Genomic DNA, 14,702 nt, shown 5'->3' with positions numbered 1-14,702 from the left:
TGTGTTGAATGGAAGGAACAGCCTAATGAGTACAGAATATGGCCTGAGAGTAAATCAAAGAAAGACGAAAGCAATGAGAAGAAGCAGAAATGAGAACAACAAAAAACTTAACATCAGGGTTGATGGTGAGAAGTAGACGAAGTTAAGGAATTTTGCTACCTATGCAGCAAAATAACCAATGACGGACGGAGCAACGAGGACATCAAAAGCAGACTAGCACTGGCAAAAAGGGCATTCCTGGCCAAGAGAAGTCTACTAGTATCAAACATAGGTCTTAATTTGAGAAGAAATTTCTGAGAATGTACGTTTGGAATACAGCACCGAAAGGTAGTGAAACATGGGCTGTCGGAAAACCGGAACGGAAGAGAATCGAAGCTTTGTGGTGCTACAGGCGACTGTTGAAAATTAGGTGGACTAATAAAGAGAGGAATCAGGAGTTGTGCCCAGAATCGCAGAGGGAAGGATTATGTAGAAAACAATGACAAGGAGAAGGGACAGGATGATAGGACATTTGCTAAGTCATCGGGGAACGCCTTCCATGGTACTAGAGGGAGCTGTAGAGGGCAAAAACTGTAGAGGAAGACCGAGATTGGAATACATCCAGCAAATAATTGAGCACATAGGTTGCAAGTGCGACTCTGAGATGAAAGCTTGGCATAGGAGAGGAATTCTTAGCGGGCCGCATCAAACCTGTCAGAACATTGTTGACTGAAAACAATTTGCCCTTTGAGATCTTTCGATGTTAAACTATCCTATAATTGGCGCCTATCAAAATAAAGTTTTGGTATTATAAGTATTTGAAGCCAAGCTCTCCTTTGATTGGCGCCCTTATCGTATTTTGTTGACTCCCATTTATTGGCGTCTTTGTAAATAATTTTGATGTTTAATTGTATGCTTGAACACTTGGGGTTTACAATAAGTTTTGATGTTAAGTTGCTGCTTTAATCAGCAACGGTTTAAATATTGGTTTGCGTGTCAGCTTATCAGGTCTTTTGTTGGCGCCTTTTTCATATTTATAGCATTTGATGTATGGAAGACTGTCTGATAATAATTTGCAGTTGTGTAAATGAATATTTAAATGTGCTTCTTCTACCAGCAAGAGCCTTACGTAAGATGCCTGTGTCAAATAAAATTGTGAAATTTTGATTAACTCCCCATATAAACGGCACCATGCACCGTTTCACTATACATAATTATCATTTCTCAGTAACCATCGGCTGATCTGAAAGTTAAGTACTTCCTGTGCGTTATATCTGCCAGAAACGAGGCAATTTACTCGGCCGGGCGCAGAACGGGCTTGAGCGGCGACCGGTGAGAGCTGGCTGGGTGTTTACGCGTCCGGCAGCGCCTGCGTCAGGAACCGGTCAGCCCGGACGCGTCACGTGAATCCGCGGATGCCGTGCGAGACCTAATTCAGCCGGCAGAGCACGAGTTCTTCCAGAGCAACCTTCATCCAGAGCCTACACGAGCAGCATAATGTTCCAGCTTAAAACATGTTCCAACGTCTTGTAGGAGAGAAACGTGAGCGATACTAATTTGTAGTAGTGTAAAAAAAAAAAGACTAACACAGGCTGGCTAAGACGCAATTACTGGCCTTTACAGCGGGCTTAATTTGAGGAATTTGGCTTCTTTTTGCGAGTAATGGCCACTTAGTCTGTGTTAGTCTGGGGAAAATTGGAAACGAAAAAAATAGAAGCATTTGAAATGTGATGCTATAGAAAGATGTAGAAACTTTGGTGGATTGATAAGGAAGTTCGCTGCAGAATCGGTGAGGAGAGGAATATGTTGACGACTTTGACAAGAAGAAGGGACTCGATGAAAGAGCACGTGCTGAGACATCATAGACAAACGTCCAGTGTACTTTATGGCACTGTAGAGGGTACAAACTGCAGGGGAAAATAGAGGCTGTAGTGTATCCAACAGATAACTGAGGATATAGGGTGCAATTACTCTTCTGACATGAAGAGGTTGCTACAGTTGAGGTACTCGTAAACAGGCCACACGAAACCAGTAAGGACCACAATCCTTATACCTTCTGCCTAAATTTAAAACAAATACGTCGCTAGAGGGCCCTGAAAAGAGCAGTGTGAGTACATATCCTGCGACAAATTCATTTTAATCAGGGGATCTTTCGGGTTATCTGCTTAGCAAGCTGGGTTCTGATCTGTGCTGATCAAGTCTGACAACGTTCAATGAAGCAAGATGACAAATTAAGCAGAAAACATTGATTCCTTCCATTGATCTAAAAGCACCATATCATACATTTTTGAGACTGTGCTGCTCTATAAATTATTAGACTTTTCCCTGTGGTTTTGCCCACATATGCATTCAACACATGTATTGAACACATCCCCTACAGTAGTAGGGCAAACTATGTTTCAGCGCATTTTGTTAGTGCAGGTTGCCTACATCAGGGGCATATATGCACTCAGGGGCAAACCTATTGTTCTTCTTTGATTGACAGGTACTTAACCTAGTGTCCTCCTTTAACTGACAGGTACTTAACCTATCGTTCTGCTAAAAGGATCCTTTCTTTTGATTGAAAGGTCCTTAACCTATTGTTCCCCCCCTGCTCCCCCCCCTGCCCCTCAGGAAACATCCAACCCACCCCATCCTCCTCGCTGCTACAGGTAGAATTTCAAGTCTGAGTTATTCGAATAGCCCATTCTCACTCTTATCAATTTGATTGACTACTTAATTAAATTGATCAATCAATTAATCCCACCCCTCTAGTACTCCACCCTCCACCCCTTTCCTCTCCCCATCCCCTCTTCTACCTGCAAATAGGTGGCTCTGCAGTGGAGAGGAACGATCTCATGAAGGGAAATTCAAGGGTATATTGTTTATTTATAAGAAATTCACTTTACAGGGGTTGGCTTTCTCTTGCTCATTATTCTCTCCTGTTTGGAAAATGCAGGTCTTGTAAGAAGTAATTAAATCGCTCACCCTTTTCTAATTCTGATCATACAAGGAATATCTTCATGAAACACAAATCACATGTAATTACACAGTTAAAAATCTTTTGATCAAGATGCATGCACCGCCTGCCTCCCCCCTGTCCACTGGACCGCACAGAATGCCACAGCACACACCCGCAGGCGTCAGGGTGCACTGGCGGCCCCCGAGAAGTGACGACGCAGCCGTCATGCACAGGTGCCTATTTGGGTCCTGCAAGCATGCGGCAGTGGCATCCATTTCATACTTGACACCTGAGAAATTCCTGTCGAAATATGTGTTAACCTAGGCACCGTTTCTGGCGCGATGATGCATAGCTGAGAGAGACGTTTGCATAGCGGATCATCCTCAGTAAGATGTTTACATAGCAGCTCACCCTTGCAGGCGCAAGAGGTTATCAGTGTTATACTGATGTCACATGTCTGCTTAAATAATAGCCAAGTCTTACCCTCAGAAATCTTAGTGTCACAGAAATAGTTAACAGTCGCATTTGTAGGAACTTTCGTGGTGTACTGCTTGTCTGCACGGAAATTCTGGTCCTAACAGAACCTGTTCACGAAAATAGTCCAGAATAACACTGACTACATTCTTCCTCGCGATCCTAACTGGACAGCCCGTCCATTACTTATGAGTCCCTTCTCGGAATTGGTAAACAGTAATGCTTTTGTAGGAGCTTTCGTGATGTCTCAGCTTGCCTGCATGGAAATTCTTGCCCTAACCGGACATGTTTACGAAAATAGCCCAGAATAACACTGAATGTATTCTTCCTGACGGTCCTAACAAGACATCACATGTTCCCTTCCTGGAAATCGTGACATCTTGCTTTCAACATACGTCTCACTAACGTTAAGCGTTCCCACTGCTAAAAGACCTCATCATGTCTGTGAATGCCCGCATAAACACTGTTAATCATAAAAGCATTCTTGTTGTTTGAAAAGAGAGTACTGTCTAAGAACACACGGAAAAATGGGAACAATTACGCAAACTGAATTCATAACACTGTCCTGTAGAAGAGAAAAATGGCTGGAAAAATAGGAAATTTGTGGTAAGATCTTATGGGACCAAACTGCTGAAGTCATTGATCCCTAAGCCTAAACACTACTTAATCTAGCTTAAACTAACGTATGCTAAGGACAACACACACATGCCCGAGGGAGGACTCGAACCTTCGACGAAAAGAGCCATGCAAACCGTGACAAGACACCTCAGACCACACGGCTACCCCCTGCAGCAATGGCTAGAACTTTCGGTGTCCTAAAGCTACTGGTCTGGAGATGTACCAATGCCACAGTGGCAGATGAGTGACGTCATCCCCGCCAGAGATGGGTGGTCTCCTTCAACTTGTCTATGAACACATGCTTTCTCAGAACTTTCCACAGATACCTTGCCTCCGTCTTGTTCGAATCAGTTTGTAGAGGCTCCTATGTCCCAGCACGAAGGACGTCTTGTGAATGAATGGAGCATTCTGATTGAGTCTTACTGAATTTACCCTCCAAATTACTGACGCTTCCGGGGTGGATGCTCTGACCGCCTGTTTTTTTCTACAGACGAGACTGTCAGTGGGAAAAAACTATTTTGTACAGATCACCATATTGCACTGACAGTTAAACCCCTCAAAGTGGGCTATAGATCGTCAAATATATCCCACATACTCACCATGCCACTTTGCAACGCCGGCGGAAGAAACTGCCGCCATAAACACGGCCCATGAGCACAGCTGTGGAAGCGCATGTTAGCCAGAGAGACGCCAGCCATCTGTGGACAACCCCTACACCCCAGGAGGACTTGAGTGATAGCAGATCGACTGCTATCAATACTCCAAGCGCAAAAACTCGTCCAGACTCACAAGAATATTGGGAACCACACATATTTATCAGTGTAGCTACAATTAAATATTAGGATTGCTGGGTGCACCTGTAGAACTAAGACCACTTGTGATAGTAATATCGTCGTGTTTTTTAACATCTGGCGGTTTGTAAGACGATTACGTCTCTCTTTCTAAGACACAGTGGTACCACTCGCAAGAAAAACTTATGAGACATGTCCACCCATCGCTGATTTTCGGTCAGTATTATTTCGTATCGCCAGTATTATACTTACAAGGAAACATCCCCATCGCACCCCCCTCAGATTTAGTTATAAGTTGGCACAATGGATAGGCCTTGAAAAACTGAACACAGATCAATCGAGAAAACAGGAAGAAGTTGTGTGGAACTATGAAAAAATAAGCAAAATATACAAACTGGGTCGTCCATGTGTAAGATAGGCAATATTAAGGGCAATCTAAGGCGTGGAGCGCCATGGTCCCGTGGTTAGCGTGAACAGCTGTGGAACGAGAGGTACTTGGTTCAAATCTGCCTTCCACTGAAAATTTTGCTTTCTTTATTTTTGCAAAGTTATGATCTGTCCGTTCGTTCATTGACGTCTCTGTTCACTGTAATAAGTTTAGTGTCTGTGTTTTGCGACCGCACCACAAAACCGTGTGATTAGTTGACGAAAGGACGTGCCTCTCCAATGGGAACCGAAAACATTTGATCGCAAGGTCATAGGTCAACCGATTCCTCCACAGGAAAACACGTCTGATATTTTGTATACGACACTGGTGACAGCATGTGCGTCACATGACAGTAATATGTTGTTGACCCACCTAACTAGTACACTTGGCGAATGGGTGAAAAGTTTCTTCTACCTTGCCCAATTTAGGTTTTCTTGTGGATGTAATAATCACTCCAAATAAAGTGATGAAAAGATAAGAGTTTTTCACATAAACTGAAAATAAAAAGTTGAAATTTTCGGTCAAGGGAAGATTTGAACCAAGGACCTCTCGTACCGCAGCTGTTCACACTAACCACAGGACCACAGAGCTCCTCGCCTCACATTGCCCTTAATATTGCCTATCTTACGCATGGACGACCCAGTTTGTATATTTTGCTTAGTTTTTCATAGTTCCACACAACTTCTTCCTGTTTTCTCGATCGATCGGTGTTCAGTTTTTCAAGGCCTATCCACTGTGCCAACTTATAACTAAATCTGAGGGGGGTGCGATGGGGATGTTCCCTTGTTAGTAGTAGGGGATGCGTGATAGGTTCGCCTTGAGCATCAGGCTCATAAAGTGTGTGTGTATGTACCCACATGGGCAAAGGAAATGACTATGTCCAATGGTAAGGAAGGATGAATTTGACGTGGAATACTGTGACAGCAAAGGGAAGAGTATGTCAAGTCATAAGAATAGTACATATATTTCTATTTTCAGAGCCACAGTCGTCAGCAGGATGTATTTGCGATACATAGCTCTTGTGGAATGTCGTCCAATTGAGACCGCTATCGTAATATTTAATTGAAAATACAGCCATAAAATATATATGTGGCCGGTTTCCTAGGATGAATCAATTTGCGCCGGTGGCAGGAATGATACACGTTTCCAGCTAACGGTAGGAGCTGTCCAAATGGAGAGGCCTGTTGGGGTGCAGGAATGTAGCTGACATAACCATGTCGTCCTCTAGACGTCCGAATGGCGAACTAACACTTAGTATGTGTTGGATAGCTTTTGTGATCACATGGAAATCTGAAAAGATTTAATATGGATTTGTCTTTGTGCAGGACCATTATTCCCTCCCATATAAATTATCCAGTTGACTGCTTCTACACATTTCGCGCCTTTTTTAGTTGAGAGGACATCGATTATGGTGTGTGCACCTAGCAGGTGAAAGACGGGTGGAAGACACGATTGCAGGTTCTCTAGACATGAGAAATACGTTAGTTGACTTTGTAAATTATAGGGATGAGTTGGAATCTGTTACATCACCGACTTCGATATTTGCGACTCGAAATACCAGTTTCCTCTATTTTTTTCGAGTTCTCACGTAAAGATCTTCACAGGCGGGATACATTTCTAGTTACTCAATGATTTAAAGCACGCTCCACCTCGCTAAAGTTTCGGGTTTCTAGAGAAATAATTTCCAGTCTATATCTTCGGAATCAAGTTGCGTGAGTGATCGGTAGCATACTGCTGTGTGCTTGACATCGACAAGATATGGTATAATATTCTGGCAAACCATGTGAAAAGACATGTTTTCTTGTAACCCCAGAGTCTGGAGATGGGTGTAGAAAGCAAGCAAGCTAGCAAACAGGTCAGGGCCATAAACAGTGACGCCTTTGTGCCGAGGGGAACCGACCTAGCCTTTGTACAACAGTCTTCGCGGTATATGTGCGAGTGTCTGGTGGTCGCTACTGCGTGTCCTATCGTGAAGGAGATATAGATTCAGCACATCGATAGTCGTAAGAGGAATGAAAGATATTTTTTTACGTGGAAAATTATGTGTGCTATAGATACTGAGATTCGATCCAGAACCACAGTCGTAAAGAGAAAACATATCCAGTACATTGCTCGGTATCAGACTGCGGCAGCAATCCTAATATTTAATTGCAGTTACACTGATAAATATGTGTCTGGTTCCCAATATTCTTGTGGGTCTGGAGATGGGCGTAGAAGCTATAGCGGCAAGCAAGTAGGTCGGGGCCGGAAACAGCATCTCAGTCGACGCCTTTGTTCCGATGGGGCTTGCCCATCCTTTGGACACCAGTTCAGAGAGTCTGAGAAATCTCCCAGCCCCAGCTGGCTGGGCAAATAGTCCTCCTGGGATGTGGAGATCGTCCACAGCCGGCTGGCCTGTCTCTAGCTGACATGCACTTCTGCAGCTGCAGTAATGGGCTGCATTTATGGTGGCAGTTTCCTGGCGCTGTACAGTAGCACAGTGACTATGTGGGATACGTTTGACGATCTATAGCCCACTTTGTGGGATTAAACTGTCAGTGCAATATAGCGATCTCCACAAAATAGTTTTTGTCGCTGGAAGTCTTGTCTGGAGAAAAAAAAAAAAAAAAGGCGAACAGAGCTTCCACACTAACTGCATTAGTAATTTGGAGGGTAAATTCAGTAAGATCCAATCAGAATGCTACATTCATTCACAAGACATCCTTCGTGCTGGGCAGAGCAGCCTCTACAAACTGATTTGAACAAGATGGAGGCAAGGTATCTGTGTTCAAAGACAAGTTGAAGCAGATCATGCATCTCTGGTGGGGATGCCATCACTCATCCACCAATGTGGCATTAGGACATCTCCAGACCACAAGCTGTAGGACACTGAAAATTCCAGCCATTTTTCTCTTCCACAGGACAGTGCTATGAAATCTGTTCGCGTAATTGTCCCGATTTTCCCGTCTGTGTTTAGGCAGTGCTCTCTTTCCAAGAATACTTTTATGATTAATGCTGTTTTCACGAGCATACACAGACATGATGAGGGCTTTTGGCAGTGAGAACGTTTACCATTTCTGAGACGTATGTTGAAAGCAGGATGTCACGATTTACAGGAAGGGAACATGTGATGTCTCGTTAGGACCGCAGGAAGAATGCACTCGGTGCTATTCTGGGTTAGTTTCGTAAACAGGTCCTGTTAGGGCAAGAATTTCCATGCAGAGAAGCTGAGACATCACGAAAGCTCCTACAAAAGCGACTGTTAACTTTTTCTGTGACACTTTAAGATTTCTGAGAGGAAGACTTGGATTTTATTTACATAGACATGCGACATAAGTATAACACCGACATCCTTTTAGCTGCCCCTGCGAGGGTGAGCTGCTGTGCAAACATCTCACTGAGGGTGATCCGCTATGCACACATCTCTCTCAGCTACTCGTCATCGTGCCAGCAATGTTGCCTAGGTGAAAACGTATTCTGACAGGAGTTTCTCAGGTGTCAAGTATGAAAGGGATGCCACTTCCCCATGCTTGCAGGACCCGAACGAACACCTGCGTGTGTCTCAGCAGCTGAAGGCCGCGTCGTCACTTCGCAGGGGCCACCAGTGCACCCTGACTCCTGGGGGCGCGTGCAGTGGCTTTCTGTGCGGTCCAGTGGACAGGGGGGGTAGCGGGCGCTGCTTGCTTCACAATCGAAAGATTTGTAACTGTATAATTACATGTCCTATGTGTTTCATGATGGTGTTCCTTGTGCGGTTGCAATTAAAAAAGGGCGATCAATTTAATTACTTCTTACAAGACCTGCATCTTTCCAAGCAGCAGAGAATGATGAGCAAGAGCAATCCAATTGCCGCAAAGTGAATTTCTTATAAATAAGCAATATACCCTTGAATTTCACTTTGTGAGATCCTTCCTCTCAACTGCAGAGCCGCCAATTTCCAGGTAGAGGAGGGGAAAGGGGAGAGGAAAGTGGGGTGAGTGAAGGGGGTGGAGTTACTAGAGGGGAGGGATTAATTAATTGATCAATTTAATTAAATAGTCAAAGCAGCGAGGAGGTGGGGGTGGGTTGGCTGTTTGCTGAGGGTTGGGGGAGAGGGGTGGGGGAACAATCAGTTAAGGTCCTGTCAATCAAAAGGAAGGATCCTTTTAGCAGAACAATAGTTTAGGCACCTGTCAATCAAAGGAGAACAATTGATTAAGTACCTATCAATCAAAGGAGAACAATAGGTTTGCCCCTGGGTGCATACCTGTCCCTGATGTAGGTAACCCACACTAACAAAACGTGATGAAACATAGTTTGCCCTACTACTCCCACCTCCCCCTCTCTGCATCTACATCTTCCTCTGTCTGTCTATCCAACTCATCCTCCCACTACCTGTCTCCTCCTCCCCACTCTCCATGTCCTCCTACCATTCTCCTTGTCCATTTCCCCCACCCACTATCTCTTGTCTGACTGTATCGTCCTCCCTCTCTGTTTGCTTATCTACGTCCTCCTCTTCCTTTTCCATCTGCCCGTTACACCTCCCCCTTCTCCCCTCTCACTATCCATTTTTCCTTCCCCTCACTGTCCCCATCCCCTCCTCTAATCCACTCTAGCCATGCTCATCTACGCATGTAGCCCCTCCAATACAGTTCACTGCAGTGCACACTGCACATCAGACAATTTAAAATCATTTATTTGCCCCTGGCATACAGGCCGCTATGCAGAGCAGGTCGATGAGACAGGCTGATACTAATCTAGTACAATACAACCGTCATGCAGGGCATCCTGTATGTCGTGGCCTGGAGAATTTTCTAGCCCCTGACACGTAGCCTGCCCTACAAAGCATGTTGTTTTGAAAGGACAATACTATTCCCACACAACATGCCTGTCATGAAGGGTAGCCTTTATGCCAGAAGCTGCAAAAAACGCATTTTTGTCTGCAGCTCCGTTCCTATTGAGCTTCTAGGTTATAGCCTCACATTTCTGCTGCTCATGAGGCCTCCTGTTTCTGTCTAAAAGGATTCTTCAGTGTGTACATGTATAAATCGTCCAACACTGTTCAAAAAGTTTTGGAATGTAGACGACAGGGCAATAGTTATTCTCATAATCTGATCTAGACACCTCAAGCCATTGCTCACGTAAATGGAGGTAACAAATAAAACAGAACATCGGTCCAGTAGAGTGCCACACACAGCCCTTGACGTCTGTTTTGACGGAGACAAATTTCATCCTAAATACCTTGTGATCATCTTACAAGGGACGCTCTCTTATAAGGAGCACTCGACACAACAACTGCTAAGTCAAAAGCAGAAATGACAATCTTCATAAGGTCTGAGGCACAAGTTGGGGATCGTTTGCAGATACTCTTAAAGTATCAGCATCTGTCAGACGTAATAGTTCATTTGTTAAAAAGATAATTCTAAACAAATTCATGTATATCATTAGTATGTCAATACGATCGATCTACTCTCACATACTGGTTACTTATTGTGAGTCGCATTCCATCTCATTATACCAAACGGAAGTTTGCGCTATTATGTGAATATCAGAAGATTGTTGATAACCCTCTTCTTCTCTTTATCTTTTCTCGTTTCTCTACAATTCTACATTGTTGAGTGAGTTGAGGCAATGTTAGTGACAACTCGTGGCTGGATACCCTTCCTGACACCACCGCTCCCCCTGGGACGTAATCTGTGCATCCCTTCTGTCTGCGTCTTGAGTAAGTCTCATGTGAAAGTGGGAGAAAGTTTTCTAAATGTTTGTGTAGCGCGAATTTGAGGAAGAATGTGGTTATTAGCCCGATTTTTATCAAGTTGGATATGGGATACCGCCTAAAAACCACATCCAGTATGACTGGCTCACCAGTCTCGTCGTTAATCCGCAAGACGAATTTGATCTGTAGCAGGCTCGCCTCCCTGAATCCCAGAAACGGTACGTTAACGTGCTCGGCAATACAGGGAGGCATTTTTTATAACCGTGACATCCCACTACTGACTGACGTATTCTCTGCGGAGCGAAAAAGATGAGGTCAAGACATCCACCTCTTATAACTGCCAGGACTGCTACTGGACATAAATTCAATGCGTTGCGAATGGGAACGTTACTGGGAACAAAACTGTCCCCCACAACGCCTAAACCTGCCCTGTATCAAGGTGAAACCACTGGATTTAACAAGCTTCGAACAATTTGGCCTGCTCTGAATCTCATCCAAACAGGCCACGTAAGATGTGTAAACACTCTCCACAAGTGGCGAATCTTCATCACCATCTCATGACTTGTGATGCTAAACGACAAACAGTTGCTCATGACGTATCGATCTCTTCTGCGCGTCATAACCGACGCCATGACTTACGAACTGTGATCTCTTTTGATATAATAAATAAACAAAGACAGTCTAAAGCACAGCTTTTTATTATCGACGATCAGTTTCAACCTGTGCTGCAGATCATCTTCAAGTCTAAGATAGAACAAGAAAAACAAAGCCGAAATAAAAATTACGAAATTGTGGTATTACAAGCACTGCACTCGAAGCTTGTAGAAATAACAAGATGTTATGAACCCACACCTACCTGGCATCACAAAGTGAATTTTGTCAATACCATAGTATGAAACTAAAGTAAAATACAAGGATATGGTGGGAAGAAAATTTCCTAGTCACGTGACGTGTGCGTAAGTCATAAAAGAGTGCAGCATTAAAACAGTGAAAAAGAGATTCCTCCATCATATAATAAAATAAAAATAATTAATAAAATTTAAGAAGTGAAAGACACATTAATGTAATACATTTCAGCGTGTATGAAGCGAGACACAATAGAAGAAAAAAGCAAATGTGACAAATAATTTCCCAGTATAATATGCATCGTACATTTTTGTTCCTGTTTATGTATTTTAAATTACAGTGGTTCAAATGGCTCTGAGCACTATGCGACTTAACTTCTGAGGTCATCAGTCGCCTAGCACTTATAACTAATTAAACCTAACTGACCTAAGGACATCACACACATCCATGCCCGAGGCAGGATTCGAACCTGCGACCGTAGCGGTCGCTCGGTTCCAAAGGACAGTGCGAAATTAACAAAAATATCTAATTTGCGCAGCTTGAATCCTCCACATGTGAAAATAAAATTTGCCTCCATTTTTATAAACAAAAATAAAAATACAGTGAAGACTCTTACTGTAAGTGCAGAAAGACAAAAAAGGAATACCGTTACAAAAATAGCTACCGCCTTTAGTAAACAATTACTGTAAATTAACTAAGGTGCTAAGTGATAGTAGTTTTAGAAAGCAGTGATCGCTAGAGTGCGGCGCCTACCACAGCAGGCTGAGTGACGCGTGATGTAGTTGTTCGTAAATGCGTGTCGCATACCGAAGTCTGCAGCGACCACCTTCCGACAAGGCCAACTAAGATGGTAAATACATTTACGTTCCAGGAACAGGGAAGTACATCAGGCGTTTGCACACTCACTAGAGCACATCATCGTAAATATTAAAGTAAGCGTTATGAGAAAATTTATTCTGTTCGTTAAGATTATTGTCAGGTTCTTTTCTTTCGGTGGTATAAATTTCAAGTATTTCAAGCACGTAAAGATACCCCTTCACGTTTGCTCTATGCAAAATCTCCAAGTTGTTGTCAGTTCTGTTGTTCTGATGGTTGTGTGTTGATAAAATTGGCTGCAGTTCTGAACACAGACATTTGTGGCCGTCGATTTACTTATGACGAAGCGGTGCGTGCGTAGATACAGTCATGGTTCTCCGTACAACCACGAACACTTTCCGACGAAGGAATTGATTGTCTTGCCTCACAGTAAGATAAATGTGTGAACGTTTATGGCAACTACTTTCAAATATGTAAACAGTTTACTTACTGAAACTTCCTGGCAGATTAAAACTGTGTGCCGGACAGAGACTCGAACTCGGGACCTTTGCCTTTCGCGGGCAAGTGCTCTACCAACTGAGCTACCCGAGCACGACTGACGCCCCGTCCTCACAGTTTTACTTCTGCCAGTACCTCGTCTCCTACCTTCCAAACTTTACAGAAGCTCTCCTGCGAACCTTGCAGAACTAACACTCCTGAAAGAGAGGATATTGCGGAGACATGGCTTAGCCACAGCCTGGGGGATGTTTCCAGAATGAGATTTTCACTCTGCAGCAGAGTGTGCGCTGATATGAAGCTAGTTCTGCAAAGTTCGCAGGAGAGCTTCTGCAAAGTTTGGAAGGTAGGAGACGAGGTACTGGCAGAAATAAAGCTGTGAGGACGGGGCGTGAGTCGTGCTTGGGTAGCTCCCTGGCAGAGCACTTGCCTGCGAAAGGTAAAAGGTCCCGAGTTCGAGTCTGGGTCCGGCACACAGTTTTAATCTGCCAGGAAGTTTCCTATCAGCACACACTCCACTGCAGAGTGAAAATCTCATTCCAGTTTACTTACTGTTTTCCATCTTCGTTGATTTCATTTGACTACCAGTTACCTACAGCTAGAAAGTCTAATATCGAAGTTATTCAAATCAACGTTAACAACTGTAGTTCTGCTAGTCCTATGTCGATGCGCAAGCAGGAGATGGCGAAGTAGTGTGTATCAGAGACTTAAACGGGTGAATCGGTATACAAAGGGTGGTGAAAATCTTATCTTGGGACACTGGAAAGAGTCACACGTGAATAGCGAGTCGGCTACACGAATGCGAGAAGAGAGATTCCTTGAGTCCTGCAATAATTTACTTCAAAAAGGTCAGGAAACACATAAAGGTACCAGTTGAATTTCATCATGGTGATATCCAAATGAGATACTGGATTGTAAAGTGTACCCTGGAGCACATAATTTGGTAATGACACGAGTATCTGAAGTTGAAGGGAAACGACATGAGTAATCAAAGTTTAAGGAGTGCCACATTGAACTATTAAGGAATCATGATGTACGTTCGAAGCTCTCTTAGGCTGTAGAAATTTCATTAATGGATACCACAATAGGGAATTCCATAAAGAAGGGATGGGCATTTGTAAACAGCATAATACGAGGTGCATTCAAGTTCTAAGGCCTCCGATTTTTTTTCTAATTAACTACTCACCCAAAATCGATGAAACTGGCGTTACTTCTCGACGTAATCGCCCTGCAGACATACACATTTTTCACAACGCTGACGCCATGATTCCATGGCAGCGGCGAAGGCTCCTTTAGGCGGCTGTTTTGACCACTGGAAAATCGCTGAGGCAATAGCAGCACGGCTGGTGAATGTGCGGCCACGGAGAGTGTCTTTCATTGTTGGTAAAAGCCAAAAGTCACTACGAGCCAGGTCAGGTGAGTAGGGAGCATGAGGAATCACTTCAAAGTTGTTATCACGAAGAAACTGTTGCGTAACGTTAGCTCGATGTGCGGGTGCGTTGTCTTGGTGAAACACCACACGCGCAGCCCTTCCCGGACGTTTTGTTGCAGTGCAGGAAGGAATTTGTTCTCCAAAACATTTTCGTAGAATGCACCTGTTACCGTAGTGCCGTTTGGAACGCAATGGGTAAGGATCACGCC

Source organism: Schistocerca cancellata, chromosome 5 (genome assembly GCF_023864275.1).
Source record: "Schistocerca cancellata isolate TAMUIC-IGC-003103 chromosome 5, iqSchCanc2.1, whole genome shotgun sequence".
Taxonomy (NCBI): Eukaryota; Metazoa; Arthropoda; class Insecta; order Orthoptera; family Acrididae; genus Schistocerca; species Schistocerca cancellata.
Note: the sequence above shows the minus strand (reverse complement) of the source record.